The sequence below is a fragment of the Crocodylus porosus genome, unplaced genomic scaffold, assembly GCF_001723895.1.
Source record: "Crocodylus porosus isolate Cpor-Errol unplaced genomic scaffold, CroPor_comp1, whole genome shotgun sequence".
Classification (NCBI taxonomy): Eukaryota; Metazoa; Chordata; order Crocodylia; family Crocodylidae; genus Crocodylus; species Crocodylus porosus.
In genome coordinates, this window is record NW_017728886.1 from 53779306 (window position 1) to 53801315 (window position 22010).

At 41.7% G+C, this 22010-nt stretch overlaps 1 protein-coding gene across 2 annotated transcripts in view; it reads right to left on the reverse strand.

Moving 5' to 3' along the window:
- The window catches only part of SNX13 (sorting nexin 13), a 122463-nt gene that overhangs the window by 100149 nt on the left and 304 nt on the right, over positions 1 to 22010 (reverse strand). The gene's annotated exons all lie outside the window — the stretch shown is intronic.

Below are 22010 nucleotides of genomic sequence, written 5' to 3' on the forward strand. Positions count from 1 at the left end.
TCATTAAAAAAAAATCCGCCATTGTGTGAGCCAATAATTCTTTAAATTGGTCCACCCCTAATAAGTTATCAACAGGGACACTGAGTAATACAAAAAAAAAGTGCCTACTTAGTAAGGCTATGAAAGTTTGAAAACTGCATACTGCACAGATAAGTTAGGTCTTTATAATAAATGAAGTTACAAAGCTTCAGAAAACCTATGCCATGTTTAATTTGGCGATTACCAATTCAAATAATTTGTTTTCATAAAATCAAAAAGTTTCATTCACAGTCTGTCAATTTCTTATTAAGACCCTTTTAACATTATCCTGCATCAATGCTCCTTAAGTAAAATGTGTACCTTGTTTTTTTGAGAGGCTGAATGAAGAAAAAAAGATCTTTCCTTAAAAGCTACTGGCAAGTAGAAGTAGGCAAGTTGCACCTTTTGCAGCGGGAGCCTCTGCCAAGGGAAAGGTAACAAGTGTCCAAGGCCAGCATGTTCAGTGTTACTTTCTTTCCCTTCTTCCCCACCCCAGGCAGAGGTAGAAACTTATTACTTTGTTTCTCTTTGCCTGTAATGCCACAGCCTAGCTTTGGGAGGGAGGCTTATGTTGTTTGGAAGGAAATATGGTACAAAAAGTCCTCAAGGAAGGAAAACAGTGTAAAAAAATGCTTCGCCATCAAACAAACACTTTGACATCAAGTCCTTAAAAGGAAAAAAAAAAAAGGTTCATTCTACTGTTTTTGAGCAAAACCTGTGTTGTTGATCTGAATTAAAGCACACTATAGGCTTACTCTAAGTTTAAAAGATTTATTCATAACCTACAATTATTCCTGTGGCAAGAGTTCCTTAGTTTAAATAATTAACTAATTTTCTGAATCTTCTATTATTTCTCTAGCACACAATTTTCTTATTGCTGTAAGTAGCAATTAACAGGCTTTGACAATAAATTTCAATGAAATACTGAATTACAGGTGTTCATTGTATTTTCACATTCACCTGTATAACTGATGTTAATCTTGTCAGGCTTAGCATTATGACAATAAAAACACTGATAACGTATGCCATGCTTGTTTCAAAAAATGCAAAGTTCCCTTTATTAGGAAAGCAAGCAATGGTTCAATCTGCAAGCCCAAATTAGTATGGTACTTCAATGTTCTTATGTAGAACAGTGTAAATATATTGTAAAACAATTGAAATATATTTGCTTAATGTTTATGAATAGGCCAGATTCCTCTAGCTAAATCAGAAACAAAAAAAAGAGACTCTTCAGTCATTTTCACTCATTACTATTTGTAAAGAATAACCTAGGTCAATTTCCTACTTGAACAAGTAATTCAGAGAAACACAGGATTAGAGAACATCTTAACGCCAGAACAGGAAAAAAATAAAGATGAAGGAAACAAGACAAAACAAAGAGAATAAGAAGGGCAAGTTTACAATGATTTCCATTTTTAATCAGTTTGATACAAGCCACTCTATTTGAATGTTTTCATTTAAGCAGTAGACAATGCTTTTTTTCCCCAACATAATTCTGATCAAATTTAACTTCTGGCACGTTTTTTAAAATGCTGATAACTGAAAACATAAGTTGATTGGAAACAGCAGTTGCTGCATTATTTTTCAGTAAATCAAGATTTTTAAAGCTCTTAAATCAGAGGCCAATATTTCTGGAATATAGCATTCAGAATGTGGGGGGTAGGAGAACAAGTGAAAAAGCAGCAGAAGTACAGAACCTGCAATGAAATAGCTTGAGCTATGAAAAGGATCGAACTTCTTCAGAAACGTTTCCAGATGGAAGAAAGGCACACTACAGAGAATGGAATAAAAAAAAGCCAAAACACCCTGAAGGAAAGAAACCCCTTGGCATTTTTAAGTTTTTGCTCCAAAATCCTGCAGGGTGAATACTGTAGTATTATATGAAAGAAAGCTTGAAACATCAACAAGCAACCAATTCTCTATTCATTTCTAGAGAAGTAAATACAGTTCTCTCCTGTGTCCTGCCAGCATAGATTAAAAGTAGTAAGAGAACCAATTTCAGGCCAAGAGAAGCATTCCAAAGATGTGGCAAAACTCAGTAACTATTCCCTGCCTTCAAAGTGCTATAGAAACAGTTTTTCACCCTGGACTTAAAGAAGGGAAGAAGGATGCATTTTCTCCTTGCTACTGCCTCCCTTTCTGTCCAAATTCACAGCAACTCAGATCACTAGCTACAACATTCTCCAGGCTCAACTGCACGAATGCACCCATGACATGCACAAAAATAACATTTGAGAAGCAGTAGGTAGTCCACACTACTGTCTATGTGACTCACACTAGGGTATGTAATCCAAGGTCCTGGATGCTAATCTAAAGAGCCTTGACAGTTTTGGGAATTCACAATCTGCAGATTGAAATTTTTTGGGTCAAAAAAATACTGAAGTAGCCCCAAGGAAGCCTGGCGGGAACAGTTTTCTTGGCAGTGTAGGGCTCCACAGCCACAGATTTACCCAAAGGATCAGGATCTTCTGAACTTAATGCAAATTCTCCTAGGGGATGAAAGACCCTGCCCAATATTCTCTAGAAGAGTCCTAGACCTCAATCATTATATTTAAAAAAAAGAAAGCAAGAGCAAGCATGTATGCTTTCACCATTTACAGAAATTCTTTCTATACAAGCTACATAAAGAATAGCCACATACCAAGCTGGATGCTCACAACAAAGCTTTTGGCTAGCCAGAATAGCGTGTACAAAACACCAACTTCAGTCCCAGGTTGCTATATACTTGCATGTCTGAAGTGCTGCCTTATCTTTTATTAAAATAGAACATTCACAAGCAAGCCTCATCACATTGCTTATGAAGTCCAATTGAACCAATTGCAAATAGCCTCCTATCTTACAGCCTTCAGTTCAACCCATACTAAAGTAGCAAAATTGTGTTGTTAGATGAATGTTATCAGTGTTTAAAAACAAAGCTTTCATGCAGGGCTTCCAAGAGTATGAAGATCTAGAATAAGGAGGCAAGGTCATGCTATCACCAAGATCCAGACAATCCCCTCAAGAGGAGTATTAATCCCCATTCTCCCAGGAAGGGGAGCACTGGAATTTCCATCATATGCTGTCCCAAGACCTTGTCTGAAGAGTCCTTATTTAGTATGGTTTAAGCCTCTGGATAAGAAGCTTGAAAATTTTAGCTCTGCTGCTAGAATGGAACAAAACCCTTCCCTTCCCCAAACACTGAATTTTTTCCAGCCTCCTCTTGAATCTTTCCTGCCTCAGAAGTAACAATTTCTACCTGTTTACTGCTACCATAAAGACAGCAAGGAGAACATGAACAGGACTGTCCTATGCTACAAATTCAACCACCACATTTGGGGGGGAAGGGCAACAAGTAACCTCCACCTGTCACAGTGACAACATTCTGAAGTAGAAATGGGACAGTCAAGAACATACTCTGCCATTCTATACGACTGGGAAGTTTTTTGCTTCCCAATAATGCTGCCTGGCAAGCTATGAGAAACAAAAATAAAAAGTGACTATATTATTTTTATGGAAATCCCCTGCTCCCCACCTCTCCAGCAGAAGTGATGCCCATCCCAGCCTACCCTGGCCTCCAAGCTCTGTTCAGGAAAGTGCCAAAAATACATGTTTGCCCAGGGCACCAAACATGAGCAGCATGCTCCTCCACTCCTCTCAGCCACACAAGGCAGAAGAAACGGTGCCCAGCCCACCCTTCACCTCCAGCCGCTGCTCAGTAGGAGCTGGGCCAGGCAATGCAAGTTGGTGCTGCCCTATCTGGGACTTTTTCCACCCCCACCAACCGTCTGGGATGGCCTATGAAATGCACAACTGTCTTGGTTTGGCCAGGACATGTGTTCTCTTACTGTAGGGTGACCATAAGAATAAAGAAGCAGCTCTACACTGGTTTTCATAGCTAACTGCTAGAACCTGTTCTTAAAAAGAAAAGCCACCACTTCAACAACTCCTAAGGTTCAAAGAGTTTGCCCCACTCCTGCAATCCTCCTGCAGGTACACCCAGGCTTTTCACAAGAAATAGAGAATTTCAATCCCTTATAGCAGGGGTTGGCAACCAATCCAGCCTTGAAGCCATGGCTTCAGTAATATACGGGGGGAGGGAGAGACAGAAATATTTTCCCCATGCTAAAGCTGTGCATTGGGGGATGGAAAAGAAGATGGACAACTAGATAAGAAATTAATAATATTATGCATTATGAAAAAGGATGGTATGATGGGATATAGCTCTGGCTCAATAATCCATGTGTGATTGTGGAACCATGCATTTGCATCCCCGTGTTGGGGTAGAACTAACACAGGCCACATACACACTTCCCAAAAGAAAAAGAAACCAACAAACACCACCACATGTTTACAGATATTCAGGATTTTTCTCCCACAGCAAAATAATCCGAGAACAAACAGGATTAAGAAGAAAAAAGTCACATCTGAGAGAGTGAATGTCTATACATAATCTCTTCCCAGTGAAGCCAAAACACAGTTCTGCAGCATCCTAATGTTCTTTGCTTCAACCCCTTGCAGGGAGACAATGCACCACTACCAGGAGTCTGCTGGTCCAGCTGATGGAGTAGAACACACCCCCAGCACTATACACTACAGACACAGGCTGACTGATTCATCTAGGTTAACTAATCAGAGCTAACCTTTGCACTGTTACCATCCATCTCCAGAGAGACTGGGGAGCCTGTGATGTATGCACAGAGGCCCCCTTACTGCACAGCACCAGCACTACAAGCTCTCACCTCATCAGGGATTCATCACCGAAATAGATATTCAGACATCTCCAGGTCAGTCTGTCTAGCAGACCAAGCCCAGGAGAAATTTGCTAGATCATATGATCATGTATATACAGCCTCAATGTAATAAGCATCTGATAATCGTATCCTTTAGGGCTCTTGCTGGTCACCTACAAGGGCCAGGAAAAGGCTTGTTCCACTTTTAAAATGGTTTGGAGGAGCTTTTTCTCCCACCTTCCTCTAAAGCAGGGGAGAATCCAACTCATCCAGCCCCCTGGGCCAGATGACAGTCACTGAACTAGTCTGAAGGCAGGAACACAACTAACCCACTATGCAGCATCCATGGCACCAGGTCCAGCCAAAATATACCACACCACACCCCACCCCACCCACACCAGCCCTGTGGTTCACTGTGGCACAAAGTAGTTACACAGGATTGATGCAGACAGGCTGGACCCAGGACTATAGTGGGTCTGAAGCACAGGCTGGACCAAGAGCTGCAGGCAGCACAGGGGACAGTCTTGTGCTGTACACAGCCAAATCCCCAGACTCCCCATGCTCAACACAACACTGTGCCATATGGATAGCAGGGCTTGATGCACATGGAGGCAGAATAGCCACATGCACTACATGCAGCACAGGGGGCACAGCACAGGGCTCATGTTATTTATGGCGCACGGCCCAACTGACTTTGCACACTAGTTGTGGCACAGCCAAATCCAGACTAGCCTCTTATCCAGTATGCAAAGCCTATGCCAGCCCCTTGTGCTGTGGTTCAAGGTTGCATGGGATCAATCCAACAACCCATCAATTAGATGATATGGCTCAGGGGTGCACTGAAAGATTTTTTTGGCCGATACCTATAACTGATTATTAACCAGCCATATCAGCCAATACCGATCCAATACCAATAGGTAGCCAGCAGCTTGGAAAACAGCATCTGGCCGGTAAGTCTAGGAGGTAGGGGAGGAAGGAGAGGCAGACAGAGACCGCCCCCACAGTGAGGGTGGGAATGGGGCTGGGAGTGGCTCCCACTGCTATGCACACCCCCAGTGGAGGCATGTGACCTGGATCCATGTGCAGGACAACGGTGGGCTGCCTGCTACAAACTTGGGGCCAGGAGCTGTGCCAGCCTCTTCCTGGCAGGTAGGGGGGGCAGTGGCAGCACTGGGGGTGGGGGCTACAGGAAATCTGGGGTAGTCATTGCCCATCCCATAGCCCCCCACTCCCAGCACCACTGCCATCCTCCCCAAGCATAGCCCAGGCCCAGCCCCCAACCAGGAAGAGGCAGGCACAGACAACACTCAGGAGGATCCCTAGCTCGAAGCTCTCCCTTTTCCACCCAAGTCTTATCCATAGACAATATACGAGTCAGGAGGGAATGCTTTCCTTAGGTCACATTAGAAAGGAGCATAGAAGCCTCTGCCTTCAACTGCTGCCTGGTCTTTTTACACTGTCATCCAAGCATAAATTAAACAACTACTTCCCCTTTCAATTCAGTTCAGTAACATGGCATGGGGAGCACCTTCATCTCTCCTCCTTTTATGTATGGCATTTTATAGGATATTCTTTGCATTTGGGGTATTGTGCTTTGCAGGTCTGGCTAAGTGTTTGAAGTGGAGATTTGGGGGATACCTTGGGTAAGCTATTAGTAGGGGTCTTCTGGACCACAACCAAATTTATATTACATTCCACAGCTGTTGGCTAGACTGATCAGCTAACCTCCTAACCAAAAGTTGTGCAACTACCAGCTTTTGGTATACAGCCTTATCGACAGAGGATTACATTTACTGGTGCAGTTTATTTCACTGATGCAGTCATTTCACTAAATCAGCATGAAAAACAGCTCATAACTGTACCCACATTAGGATAACCTGGATCATAAAAGAAGACTAGTATTCCTATAACAGTATCCAAAATATAGAAAACCTAACTTTAGCTTGTTAGCCTATATAGGTTCTTGATAGTCTGCTTTGCTGCTTACTTCAAGTTAAAAGAATTTAAATCTAGAAACAGAACAATACACACTGTCCATGCATATCTCATTTTACTAAATATGCAAAGCATTACTAGGACATTCACTTACTACTGAAGCAACAGATTCCCTGCTCTCAGTCCCAAACACCACTTGTTGATTGGGAAAAAAAGAAGAAAAAAAAATTGGGTGAAAGGTAAGAAGTGTTACACTGTAAATGCTGATAAAAGAACCATTTCAAGGTCATCTTTATGGACTAGAACAAATTACTGCTTCTAGGACTGCCAGTATTAACAGAAATACCACCAGTTCCTTGTTTAAGAAAAGCACTATACAAGGGCCCAACCCTTCACATGAAATAACCCAATACACCTGACCAGTACCATAGACTGAAGGGCTTTGTACCCTTCCCAGCAATTTAAAATTCAATTAAAAGCCATCATAGACCCTATATTTTCCTGTGGCCCTTGCAGTGAAAGATTCTTCTGCCTCTATTTGGTGACAGACTTCCCCACATCCCCCTCCCCAACAAGCTGACTCAAGGATGTGGGCATCAATTTTCACTGAAATTAAGAGGAGTCAGTTCGAGTAGTTTTGAGAATCTTCACCACTGTGCTTACCCAGTGTTGGCAAGAATAATGTGAAACTGAAGTAATTCTGATTAATTTTACTCATAAGTTCTATAGACTTTGGCAACTGGAGGAGAGGTAGAGGCAAAATAAGCTTCCTACTAAAAAGAGACTGAATTAAAAATATATATATAAAAATCACTCAGCCCAGCTAAAGAATACAGACCAGGTGAAAGGTTTACACTGCAGCTAGTGCTGGGTAAACAAGTTCAAGAGAATGAAGACATGCTCTCATAGATAAGGAAGAAAGAAAACAGAGACTTGGGGAGTGGCAAAATTGGCACAAACAGAAAAGCTGCACCAGCACCAGAAAAGAAACACCCATCAGTGCAGAACAATTATTCTAAGTCAGTACTGCAGAACGTCACCCAGAGGCCACTCATTATGACATGGGCTAGCAACCTATATCCTGAAGGCAAAAATCCAGCCAGGGAAGAGCTTTGAACTGGCCTGCAAAGGTCCAATTGGGGGCAAGGAAAAAAGGCAGTATGCTTAAAGCCTCCTGCTCTCAAATTCACTGTTTGCTTACCAGGTGCCACCAAAATGCTAAGTGGGGCATAAAGCAACAAGTCAATCTACGTAGCAGGGAATCAGCAGCCTGCAGAAGCCACTCTGTACCATAGAGATCAACAGCCTTTTAGAAAAAAAATAAAATAAAATGCAAGCTGTTTGGGGAGCCCCACATGGAAGACATGCACCCATGCAGAACCAAATGAAAGAAAGCAGAAATGAGGTCTTAAGGTGGTAGCTATGCAGGAGATAAAAATAAAGATGCAAATAATCCAAGAAAAACTAGAGTTGGGGGTGGGGGGGAGGAAGAGAGAGAACTACTCAGAAACACAGAAAAACAAAATTAGATAACAAAGGGCTAGTCACCAGACAAGGGAATCCATTTAAGAAGTTTTCTAATGAGACCAACATGGATAGGACTTAAGCCTAGTGTGTAGCGGGTAGGATAAGGGTTTTAAGTGAAGCAACTAGTATTCGTTTTGGATTCGGTCGATTCGGGGAACAGCGATTAGAATTGGCGATTCAAACCACTGCCCGGAACCCGATTTGGTGGAATCTCCTAATCAAAATACAGCCCATCCCCTGCCCACTCTCCTAGTGGGGTCAATGGCTGCCCCACCCAGCCCCAGCGTCACTGGCTCCTGCAGGGTGGGGGGACATCTCCACTGCATTGGGGGGGGGGGTGCTATGCCATGAGCCCCCAGACAGCCACTGCAGCAGCTAGCAAGTGCAGGGCCTTTTTTTTTTTTTTCCTTCCAATTGAAGTGCTGGAGCAGTCATTGACAGGGCTGGGAGACCAGACAGGGGTCCTCCCATGGTTCCCTCCCCACTCCTCTAGCCACCCCCACCCCCTACTTACAGTCACAAATCCTGCAGGCAGTCCAGGTCCAGCTCCCTGCAGCGGCAAGCAGGGACTACCCAAATCTCCGAATCTATCTGGAGGCTTTGAATTGATTTGGACCTTTTCACTGGTCTCCCGATTCAAGTCGGTGGCCGAATCTCTGAATTGGGCTGAATCTCCTCCAATTGCCAATTCAAACTGAAGCTTTGCACAGCTCTACTACACACCCAATAAAAAATTCTGACAGAGCAAGCTAGGAGTAAAGAGCAAGTCACTTTCCAGGAATTCTCTAATGCCTAGTACTTCCTGCTTAAACATTAGCACTATTGCAGTTGTAACACCAACCTAAAAATAAATTACTGCTTCCTGTACCATTAAGGGCCTATGGCTGATTTTGTGCATGTGTGCGCACAGATAGATTTAATTAGTCAAGACCCTAACATCTATCAAATATCGGAAAGAAACTTGTGGTACTGGTGACAAGAGTACAAAGCAAGTCAGTTGTTTACTTCCTTGTGTAAATACTAAAATTACTGAGCTAAAATACAGATGAGTTACAGCTGCTCCATACAGAATAGCAGTTTGGATTAGTAGAGAAAAAGAGTAGAAGCAAAAGCATAAACATTTAAATGCCTGCATATAAAAGAACATGACTTGCTGCTTTAAACATGGAAGCTATTTAAGTCATATGTGCATATAAGTGATGCTAGAGTCTATTAATAATTTTACAAAATACTTGTAAATTAATAAAAATGCTTAGAGTGATTCAGGTATTTCGCATATTTTTCAAATGTCATGCATTTTACCAATTTCCATACGGTTACTTTACGGAATCTGCCTAATTAAATTGTTACTGTACTTGGAAACACTAAAACATCATTGGGCCTGAAATCTTATGACTATCTGTATTAAAACAACATACATAATACTAACATATTGAGAGCTGTGCAATACACATCCTACCATAGCACTTGGTTAAACTGAAGACTGGAATAAAAGTTTTGTAGGCAGTGTACAATTCAAATGTACATTAACCTCAAACTAATACACTTTGTAATTTTGTTCATATTTACATCTTTAAAAACTGTGAAATTAATACACTGCAATACAACCAGTATATTTGGTACAGGTGAGAGTGTCCACAAAACAAATTTCTTCAATTAACTGGGACAGATTTAAATAATGACTTGAAATGTAGGTGAAATTTCCCTGCAGATGTCAGAGGGAAAAAAAAAGTCACTGGCAATTGTTATCAGATTTAAGGTGACCACATTAACCTAGTCATTAAAAATTCTAAATCTGAACTTTATCTGTGAAAAAATTCTAAAAAACATTTTTGTTGTTGGAAAGGAACAGAACTAGCAGAAGACATTTTAGTGGAGAGAAGCAGTAGTCTCTCCAAGTAGGTACAGGGATCTAAGCCAGAGGCAGGCAATTATTTCAGATGGAGGACTGCTTACTGTTTTGGCAAGCCATCAAGGGCCACATGACAGGCAACCAGGGGCAGATTAATATTATTGTTCTAAACTTTTTAGGGCCCCACAGGCTGGATAGAGTGTCCTGGTGGGCTGCATCCAGGCTGCATTTTTCCCCCATCCCTGATCTAAGCAGTGAGAGAAGAACACTACTATTTGCAGGAATGTAGACCAGGCAGACTTTATCATCAGTACTGTTCTGGTCATCAAAAAAAGTTGTGGCAGCAACCACAGTAATAGAGGCTGCACACTTCTTCCCCACTATGGATACAAAATTGCCCAATTTTTAGCTTAATGGTAAGCTAGAATGCCAAAGTATCAAGGTTAAACATGAAAATTCTCTCAATTCAATTCAGCTACTCAACCTCATTTTAGACCAAAAAAATGAATACGTGCTTCAGTCAATAACAAGTAATTTGCTGCGTTAGAGCCAGTGGGTCAGTTGCAAACAACTCTGACAATGAACTTCTAAAGCATTTTCTGCAATCAGTGCTTAAAATCGGAGATTCAACAGGAAGCACAGAAATGCAGCACATCTTATAAGACATGAGGAAGCTTGAAGCTGCTGCATGAAGTGCATTTCCTTGAAGTAAGTGATAACTACTAAAAAGGTAGACAAGCTATTAAACACCAAAAGATTTTTTTTGTATGGCTAAACCTTAAACCAAAAAAAAAAAAAAAAAAAACCCACTTGTAAAGATCTACTGAACATTTCACAATCAGATATCATTCTAATGCAGTGTAAGTCTGTATTGTTATTCCCCTAAATTACTGAAAGAAATAGTCCAGTTTCTGTATATATAACATTACACAATGTCTTTATTAGTCACAAGTTCTGGGATGTCCTTGGAAAGAAAACAAAATAAAAACAAAACAAAATACAGACCTTCCTTCCCCAAATGCTAAATGCATTCCTGTCTTCCTATAGTAGTTGGGGGGGGGAGAAGAGAAAGCAAGCATTAAGAGCTAACATAATAGCCAACAGGAATAAAAGAATATTAAATAAGGTTGGTATTATCCACCACTTTATATAAACATACCAAAATATCTAACAGTCAACTAAACTTAAACTATGGAGCAAAATAAAAAAGTTTCCGATGATACTAAACAATTCGTCTCTGCATCTGAAGCTACTCTAAGCCAGTGGGTTTAACTTTAAGAAACACAGATGCTAGTGACAATTTTCGCCCAACCAGGCCCCTGAAAGCGCGCTACAGGCACAACCCAACACAAGTGCATGGTTGCAGAGTGCAAAGCACCCACTCGTGTGACAACCTGAACCCCCATTACATGACTAGTTCAGATGAAGGCACTCCAAAGCAGAGTGCCTTAACTTGAGTTCGCACATGCCAGGAGTAGGGCTGGGCTGATACATCCCAGTGCTGTTTTCAGAACTGGTGAGGTAAGAGAGGGAGCTAGTTTCACGGGCTGCCCAGCCAGCATGTGGGTGCATCAGCACCAGCTGGGCATGGCCCAGAATTAGCTCCCTCTGCTCCACTCACTCCCCTCCCCCCCCATTCTGGAAACAGTGCTTGGGCCAAGGGGGGCGGGGGGAGTGAAATTAGAGGACAGCTGCTGCAGACTCATAGCCACTCTAAAAACTGCAGCTTAAATCTCCCAACCCCTGACACCCAACATTGAATCTCTGTTGGGGTTAGGGGGTTGCTGTAAGTCATGGTGTTTCCTGCAAAGCACCATGAATTACAGTGGGGAGCTGCACTTCTGTCTGTGCCTTTAGACTAAAGGCACCCATTTAAAAATGCCAGCACTTTGGTTGCACTCATTTCTTGACTATAAAAGAGCTATTCTTCTGTTGCAAAGAACTCAGAAAGACTGCAATAGACAAGAATGGTTTTGACACTATGGAAGTCTCTGGGCTAATCTTGTGCATCATATATAGATGTCTGCACACCTAGCTTGAACTCTTAGCACAGCTTACACTGACCTGCAGCACAAACAAATCACTTGTAAGGCAAGGAGAAAATAAAAGATGACCATACGACTTCTTAGAAGTATTGACCCAATAACTCTATCCCAACAATTATATGTTGTGCACAACAAACAGTTCACAGTTTTGCAGGTATGGACTGTTTCACGTTTACAATACCTGGGGGCCCATAGGTCCCAGCTTGTTAAGCCTATGTTTGGTCAGTTTATTTGAACTTCAGTGTTTTTTCCAGAAACAGGAGACAGGGGAGAGAAAAAGTGATAAACACAGAACAAAGTATAGTTCAATTTAAAAAAAAGCAGCTCCTATTAGTGAAGATAGGACTACTCTGAATCGCTTAATCTCTGATCATCTTAAAAAAAAAACTGAACCTGACTTCATCATCCCCTTGCCCAAAATGAGTTGTAGGCAAGAACAACTCCCTCCAACAAGGAGGCCTCTCAAGTGAGATGCATTTTTGTCTACAATCTCCATATTGTTCCAACCTTGCTACCAGTCAAGCAACAGTACAGGGCACTAATGATGCTGCAAGAGGCCCAATATAACAGAATTACCTGCAACTAGTTTCTAATACTAATGTTACATGTCTAGTAGTAGCAGCTAGCCTCACATTCCCTATTTAGATAATATGCTACAACACCTGTATCGGGGGGAAGAAGAGAGGCAAATTTTAAGACCACAAGTATTAAAGGTCCATGTTGGGGCGTTAGTCCAGTGTTCCAGGTTATATAAAATTCTTGTTCAGACTATTTTATCATATTGCTCCTCTGACAGTTGAGCTAAATCATCAACCAATGTTGTTCCCTTTAAGATATTTTTCCTCTAAATATTTGCAAAGTGTACAAAGATTGCTATACCCCCATCTGTCATAACAGAAATAGAGCACATAAATTTTTCATGTGTACTTCATGGTTTACAGTAAGCTACCCTGAATTAGTGTGGGTTAAATTTTGGGCAGTCATACCTCCCACTGAAGAAAGACCAAAAGTCTGCAGCACAAAAGTACCAAGCCAGCTGAAGACCAACTATGTTCAGGCATATCCTTTTGTAACCTTTTGTAGACATTATGGCTGGAAGGGACCTCAGAAAATCAAGTCCAGCCCCCTGCCCCAGGGGGCAGGAAAATCAGCAGGGATCATAAGTTTCCATCAAAATAAACATCCAGATGTCTTCTGAAGGTGTTCAAAGTCAGTGACTGAATGACCTCCAGCAGCAATCTATTCCAAACTTTGGGGGCTCAGATAAAGAAGTTTTTCCCTTATGTCCAGCCTGAAACAGTCATGGAGGAGTTTGACCATTCAACCTTGTCATCCCATGGCAGGGGGTCAGACTTGAGGATCTGCTCAGGTCCTTTCCAACCCTACCAACTAGCCCTTGGGGCGCTCTGGTGAACAGACGTTCCCCCAGATCCTGGTAAGCTCCCCGATAAACTTGTAGGTGGCCACCAGATCACCCCAAAGCCTGCACTTTTCCAGGCAGAAGAGCCCCATGGCTCTCAGCCTCTCTTCATAAGGTCCATTTTCCTGACCTCTGATCATGTGCATGGCAACTTCAGACAAATGTAAAGAGAAATACTGCAAAATGAGGGATGTAAGCTATACTGGCTGCAATGAAAACACCACTTTCATTGAAATTGGTAAAAAAAAGGATAAGATCTAGTGGCAGGTCACAGAAAATAAAGCTATTTTTTAATTCTCAAAGTTCTTAGTACAAGAGTACCTAAAGGCCACAAATAAGAGTTCTTGTGTGCACTAGAAATCTGTTTGATGAGATTATTACAACAGCAGTGTTTCATCAGGACTTCTGAAAGAGCCAAGCACAGAGCAACAAAAGCTATTAGGGACCTGGGAAACAAATTATGGGGGGAAGGCTGGAAAGGTCATTTAGCCTAGAGAGGACTGAGGGGGGGTTGATAACAGTTTTCAAATACATTAAGAGAGATGACACAGAAAAATGAAGATGGGCTTCTCTCCCTGGGGTCATGCAGGACAGGACTAGGAGCAACAGCCTCAAGCTGCAGCAGGGAAAGTTTAGGTTGGAGATTAGTAGGAACTTCCTGACCAAGAGAGTGGTCATGCATTGAAACTGGCTCCTAGAGAAACTGCAGAATCTCCATCCTTGGAAGTTTTCACAAGCAGGTTAGACAGACACATGGCTGGGTTGATCCTGCCTTGAACAGGGGGCACCACTAGATGACTTGGTGAGGTCCCTTCCAGTCCAGCTTTCCTATGATTTAAGAGCATGAAGAACAGTTTTCTCCAAGCCATGAGGTAAACATGGATATCTGATGTGTATATAGATATTGCTTTGCCACATATGTTGCTATGGAATTGAAAACATACTATGCAAAATACTTAAAGAGGAAAAAATGCATATGGAGAATTTAGAGAACTACAACATCCATCCTCCAGAGACCTACACAAATGGACCAGTGACTCGTGTGAAACTCCAAAGAGAGAAGGGTTCGATTTCATAATCGTAGCATGACATGTTTTCACACTTCTGAATTATACATTTTCTGTGAGACTTCCCATCATGGATTTCAAGCTTTACAACAGTCTTTGAAAAAATGGTCTTTATTTTTTCTACAGCTACAGATCAAGAAACACAAAACACTGCCTTACACAAACTAATCCTGAACCTTTCCAGGTTAGAGTAAGAATTGTAACAGAGAACTACAGCATATCAAACATGATTCTCTAGAACAGTTAATAGTCATTAAGTCTGGCAGGAGGGACTGGATTCAGTCTAAGATTTCTTCAAAAAGGTAGCTTTCAACAGTTTCTAGTTTCTAGTTGCAGTGTTAACTAGCAACTAAAATAATAGCCTTTAGTCAAATGTACAAAAATTAGCACAATCTCCTGGTTTCAGTTTATGCTATGTACACACACACACACGTAAGGTGTGTAAGTACATACACATTTTGAGATCATAAACATTATGTTAGAAAAACAGCAGACATCTTTGCTGGACTATTTATGCACTTGTAAGGAATGCAAAGTTGTATTTGGATAGAGGTTGGAATTGGATGAAAAAAAGGCACCAAATCAGAACTAGAGTTGTACATATATTAGTTAAAACTACCTTAACTTTGTTTGCTCTCCAATACATTATCAGAATGTATTCTGCATTTAAGAACTGAAAGACAAATATTAAAGTTTAGTGAATTGAATCAAAGCTAATCAATTGGCCAGAGGGGAGTGAAGGTATGGTACTTTAAGTTACAAATAATTTGTCTAAGGAGTTAAGACACAATAGCTCAGGCAGTCCTCAAAAGAGGGCAGATTCAAATAAAGGCAAACAGAATGGGGGGGGGGGAGAGAAAGAAGAGGAAGAAATAGGCGTTCAATTATTAAATACCCAGAAAAGACAACTTATGTCAAAGTGCATCTAGTATAGTAACTTAATTAGGACAGTGAAAGCGATTCACAAATATATATATTTTAGCTGATGCTTTTGTTATCATTCGTTGCCTACTCGAAGTTTAGGACTTGACTGCACTGGATGCTGTATAAAACAAAAGAAAGAAAAACTAAGATCCTTAAGATGCAGATCCACGTATAGACAAGGAACGGCTGGATATAAAAGCAGACCAACAAGGGAGTACAAAAAACCCAAGGAAACTATGCTGATTAGCATAACAGGCAATCATTTCAGTTTACTAGGGACCTAATTAACATTAAAATCAGCTTTCAAGTGTGAGTTAGCATGGGTTAAAAACAGGAAAAAGTTAGTTTTACAAACGTAAGAGAGGGGAAAGTGGAATCAAAAGCTGGTCTCAGCCCCCAGTCTTCCATAGCGATAGAAATAAGCGTAAAGAGCTCAAAAGCAAAGACAATTATCTTTAAGTTTAAAGTGGTATAGAAAGAGTCAGTAAGCAATGTATTGGATTAAAAACCAAAAGACAACCCATAATGATTAACAACACTGTGAGTAGGTATCAAACCTAGATAAAAGGATGTGGAAGTAATTAAGAGAAGATGGGGGGAGAGAAAGAAAAAAAAGACCAATGTTTCAGCTGTGCAGATACAGGAAAAGAACAGGGTCTTCGTTATTTAAATATGAAAATCGGGAAGATTGTGACAAAGCCTGTATGAGAAGACCTAAAGCAAGGGCCAAGTAAAAAGATGATGCTATGGTTCAGGACCCAAGGAACAGGCAGAATGGTGGTCTTCCAAATTTAATTACCTGCATAGCAAAGAACCTAATCCTGTAACTGTGTGCACACAACTTTTTAATCCATTAGGATCTGTGTGGATACATGCAATTGTAGGCTGTACAAAGGAATTTTAATTTTATTTGTAAAATAATCATATTGTGTAAAGAAAAGCTATATTAAATCTCCCAACTTGAATGTTTTAACATACCAACATAACATCAAATAAATTTATAGTTAACCAGCCATATTTCTACATAATTAACATTGGTCCATACCTTTTTTAACAAGTTGCCTTAATTTTAAGCCTGTACTTAAATTAGTTGACCACCACTAACAAGCAAGATCATTCCATGTATTTCCAGAAAACTGGCTTCAAGTCCTCACAAGTACCTTTTATTGTGTTCCTTCTGAACAATATTAAACAAGTTGCTTCCTGTTCCGTATTGGTATTTTGTGAACAGTAGCGAAGCTATACATTTGTCACTTCACAATCTAGGTAGGTGTGCATGTGTACACATATACTTCTTATATGCGCACTCAATTTTACATTACTACTATTATTCTTGATCCCGTCACGTTAAGCACTCATGTACTTTAAAACATACTGTAAAAATGTTTCTCGTGAAAAAAGCTTTCTGTGCAATTATCCGAACACAAGATGACCCTGAATGCAAGACAATCCCAATAATTATTTTCCACACAAAGAAAGTTTATAAATTTATTACACTTTCCCCATATATGTCATCTTGTTATCAGAAGATCATCTTCAATTCATCCCCCCAGCACTGGGGGGGGGGGGGGGGTGTGATGGGGTCAGTAATGAGGGAGGTAGCAGAGAGGGAACATGGTACAGCAGGCAGGGAGCAGTAATAGGGCAGAGTGCAAGGGGGGCAAGTGGTAGGGGTCCCTCTACTGGTGAGAGAGGCTTGCCCACTGCTACCTGTCCCTGCTCCCATTGCCCCCCCCCACCTCATTGTGCCTGCCCCACCCTGCAGCCCTAAGCTGTCTGGATTTCCCTTTCCCCTATTCTGCCTTCTTTTCTGGTGTCTGTCCCTACCACCACCACCTCTTCTGGTCCACTCAACTTTACTCCCCACAGCCTCAGGTTCCCACCCACCCCCTTCCTCAGGTCTCCTCTCCCTCTAAAACCTCCACCCCCCACCTTGCCCCATCTCCCTACTCACCTTTACCTTTGCTTTGAGAAGACTGACTCCAACCCCTGCTATAGCCTGGGGTACGGAACATGGCTCCAGCCCAGCCCCATAGCAACAGCGCTAGCTCTGTGCCTCTACTGCTACAGGGCTGTGCTGGAGCAAGTGCCAGCTCAGCACCACTGCTACAGGCCAGGTTGGAGCCATAATCCATGCCCCAGGCTGCAGCAGGGCTACAGCCTGCCAGCTCAGAGAAAAGGTAGGGAGTGCAGGGAGGGGAGAGAGGGAAAAGCAGTATGGAGGGGGTAGGTGAGATTGGAGGCTATAGGGGATGGAGTGGCCAAGCTTCAGCACTAACCCAAACCTCAAGTTAGGGCCAGGGCTCAATGAAGCACAAGGCAAAAATCAAGGCAACTTTTGGAAGGGGCAGGACATCTAATAGACTAAAAATGGTATTTTGTACCACTTTAGTTTATGCTGGAACTTGTAAATCATAGGGCGGAAAAAAACCTTGCCCATTGGTGCACAGGGCCCCAAAAGTGTGATAGGCAGTTAACAGAAGACAGTAATAAGGTCCACTTCAAAGCCCTTTCTGTGGTTTTAATTTACTGGAGAAACCATATACGATTACGTAATTACCTATTAGGATTAAAAATTTGGGAAATTTCCTATTTTTATATTGAGTTTTGTAGCTTTAACATTTGTGCTGTAGACAAGCTTACATAAAACCAAAGGAGCTTCACTTGTCTAGGAACTTTAGAGGGAGCGATTCTGGGAAACTTGCTTTCATCTTTATATATTTCTTATGAAAATCACCCTCATCTTTCCAGATACATGGGAAGGAATGGTGCATGGTAGCTTTCCTTTTGCAAAGCTCCCAAGATGTCTCAGTGTTGATATTCTTCTTTAACAGTTTGCACCTGTTTTTCAATACACATTTCACCCAAGCAACTTGGAGCTTGTCCACATATGAATTTCATCTGACCTACCCAGAGGTTAAGTAAACATACATTAGTCCATGTGTGAACTGTCGGCTTGTGAACTGTCAGGCAAGAGTATGAAGCGCACCAAAACATCTCTACTGTAGGTGGTTAAATTACTAATTTTAAGGTTTTGCCATTATAGCTTTGTTTTGCTTATAAAAATGGTTCTGATACACTGGGGAAGAGCACAAGCTTTTCCTTCTAAAGTGTGTCTATGTAGGCATTTAATGCAATTTAACTTAGGCTGTGCCTACTACAAACAAACCTTTACTAGTATATTCATAGGAATACCCATACTCCACACTGGGAAAGAGCTGTTAGCATAGAGCTGCTTTAGCTTAGTTCAATTCCAAAGCAATTCAATAAGCATGCTATGGCTATTTCTGACAGTGTTATAATTAATTAAATCAAACTGAATTAGGACTAGAAGATTGACTGACTATATGGGTAATTCAGTTCACATCTCCAATACAGCTGTGAAAGTAAGCAAGTAAAATTTCTTCTCTCCATGTAGAAAGTCCTACATTATGTAGGCTTCCTCCCTTTACAAACAGGGACAGTCAACCTTTTGGCATCCTGGGCCACATAAGTAGTGTGGGGCCGGTAAAGCAGGTCAGATTAGGTCCTCAGGCCCAACACCTGCTTTTGTGCATATTAATAACTGAATTTTATTTGGGTGTGTTTTAGACCGTCTTGAGCCATAAGAATTCTCTTTTGTGAAATAAATATTCTGCTTGGTTTAGTCTACTGATGGTCATTCTGATTTTTTGCAAGTAAAATACAAGGGCTGCATAACACTTTCTCCCAAGGACATCAGTGCTTCACATAGTCTCTTACTGACACTGACTTGCATAAAGATTTATAATTGATCATTAGTTTACAGGTCTGCAAAGAATTATACACTTAAATACACGCATCAAGAGTGCATCCTTTCTTTGTGCTCTGGGACTGGGTACTGTGTGCCAAGCTGGGGCTCTGGGGCCCAGTGCCACCCTCATCTGGCCCTGCACACTGGAATCCAGCACCACATCCCTGTTTTCAAATTTTGGGAAACCTGACACATGGCACTGTAGAGAACTGACCAGGGGCTTGAGTACCCCTACTTTACAAAGTCAAATAAAATCATGGGCACACAAGCAGGTATGCAACTTTTGACATGGTATCAGTATGGTCAAATCAAAACTAGAACAGTCAAACACTTCTCAAAAGTACATTATTTCCAGACCACTTTTCAATTTTCTTGTCTGGCAAGTGTTTCTACTGGAGAACTTCTTGAAAGCCATGGTACCCCCTCAGATACACCCTTCATATATGAACCCTTCCCCACTTCTTTCAGAACAGTTTTCTTCTTGGGCAAAGCCTAGATAAATTTCACAGCAGAACATGATTTTCAGAAACTAAGCAGCTAATCTTTAAGATAGAATAAGAGAGAGCCATTGAAGGATGAGGTCAACAAGTTGAAGAGACTTTTATACAAGTGTTTAATTTTATTCAGAATTAAATAGTCTCACAAGTAACAGGACCACTCTTGAGGCATGTATTTAAGTGTGTAATTCTTTGCAGACATGTAAACTAATGATCAAGTATAAATCTTAATGCAAGTCAGTGTCAGTAAGAGACTATGTGAAGCACTGATGTCCTTGAGAAAAAAAGTGTTATGCAGCCCTTGTATTTTACTTGCAGAAAATCAGAATGATCATCAGTAGACTAAATCAAGCAGAATATTCATTTCACAAAAAGAATTCTTATGGCTCAAGACTGTCTAAAACATATCCAAATAAAATTCAGTTATTAATATACACAAAAGCAGATAATCTAGCGTCTGCTCAAAACAGTCTTATAGTTGAAGTGAAAAAACAGCATCTATTAAACAGTACCTTAACAAATAAGAAAGAAGGAACACTGAAGAGGGCCTATCTGAAGGAATGAGAGGCTGCTCACTGACAAGTTAATGAATAGTTTCTTTTAAGTGCATCTACACAACCTAGGAAACGTACCTCTACTACACACAACCCAGAAGTCTTTGTGAATTGTGGGCTAAGGTTTTTTACTGCTGATCAGCTATAAGTACTGTGGACACCTGAGTGCAAAAGAAAGGATGATTCTGAACACCTTCCCCCCCTGCACCCCTACAAACCATAGGACCAAAATAAGGCTAAAGAAACCTCTCTGAACCAACCAACCTCTCTCTGAATTGTCCACCGAACCAAGTCATCATGTTTGGACCATGTTCGTATCTCAGTAAGTTTACACTGTATTAGTTCCATCTAAGGTGGATTACCATCGATTAGAAGACCTGCTCAGAAAGTCTTCTCAGCACAAGACCGCTTGGATACAAAAGCACATTAAATATGAACTTGGTACTGACACATTCAGCAAGGAATGCTATGTTTGTTTTAAATATGCACAGGTTTTTAAATCTGAAGTAATATAGATGTACAACCCCCCCTCCCCAGGCATTTATACATACACATCACTTACAGGCCACTGCTCAGAAGGGAACCATTTTATCCCAGTTCACCATATATATTTCACATTCAAAATAAATGATTTGCAATTTGCAAGTATTATTTACTATAAGCCAATCATAGGCTCTTATATTACCCTAAGTCCTTGCTCTTCATACGGCTCTACAAGTTTCAAAATAGGGAAGGTGCCCCTCAATAGGTTATCAGACTCAGGCGCAAATTAGAAGATTTTAAGATATTAACTTCACTCCCATGAGCAACAGAAGTCAATGCTTCAGGTATCATAAAGACAGGCACTCCCCTCTCTTAGGGCTATTTCTCACAAGAAGAGACACAAGAGAATTAACCACAATTTTTTTTAATCACCGACTATTAATCACAGACAGAATTAGCCACCTCCCCTCCCTGCCATCTTGGCAGGTGGATTAAAATGACAAACCGGATTATGAAGCCAGGGAGTATGGTCAGAGATTGGGCTCGACACCATATTTGTAAACCAAGCGTGCTGCTTGCACTCAGATGGATCATCCAGTTCTCTCTCTCCAGTTTACAAACATCAGTACAGTTCAGCGTCCACTAGAAGCACACGATAAACAACAAAGGCTTAACTCAACCTTTGTTTAGACAGGAGGCACCCCTCCAAAAGTGCCAGCTCTTCCTTTTCACTGTTTTCAACTATAGGGGGGCAGGGAAAAATGAGTACTGAGAAGCCCTGAGAAAGACCACCTCAGTCCCAACTCAATTAACGCTGTGAGCTCTCATCCCAGATCACAGGGGTTGCCTTGCTGCTCGGGTTTGCGCACCTGACAGCGCCAGCCTGCAGCACCCCTGGGAGGGTCTCAGGGTGCCTGGTTGAAAATCACCACCTTCGCCTTAGCAGCCACCTCCCCCCTCCTCTCCCTCCCCCCTTCTTTTCAGAGCCAAACCCACAACTCCAGAGGCACACAAGGGTGGGGCCCGCTGCCTGGCAGGAAAATCACCGTGTAAACAGGGGGGAAACTGAGGCCCAGACGTGGCGCCGGCTGCCTGCGGGCCAGCCCTGGCCAGGGCGAGGAGCCCGGAGCCCCCCTTCAGCCCGGCGGGCAGAGGCCGGGCGCGGCTCCGCGGTGCGGTGCGGTGCGGTGCGGTGCGGTGGATGCTC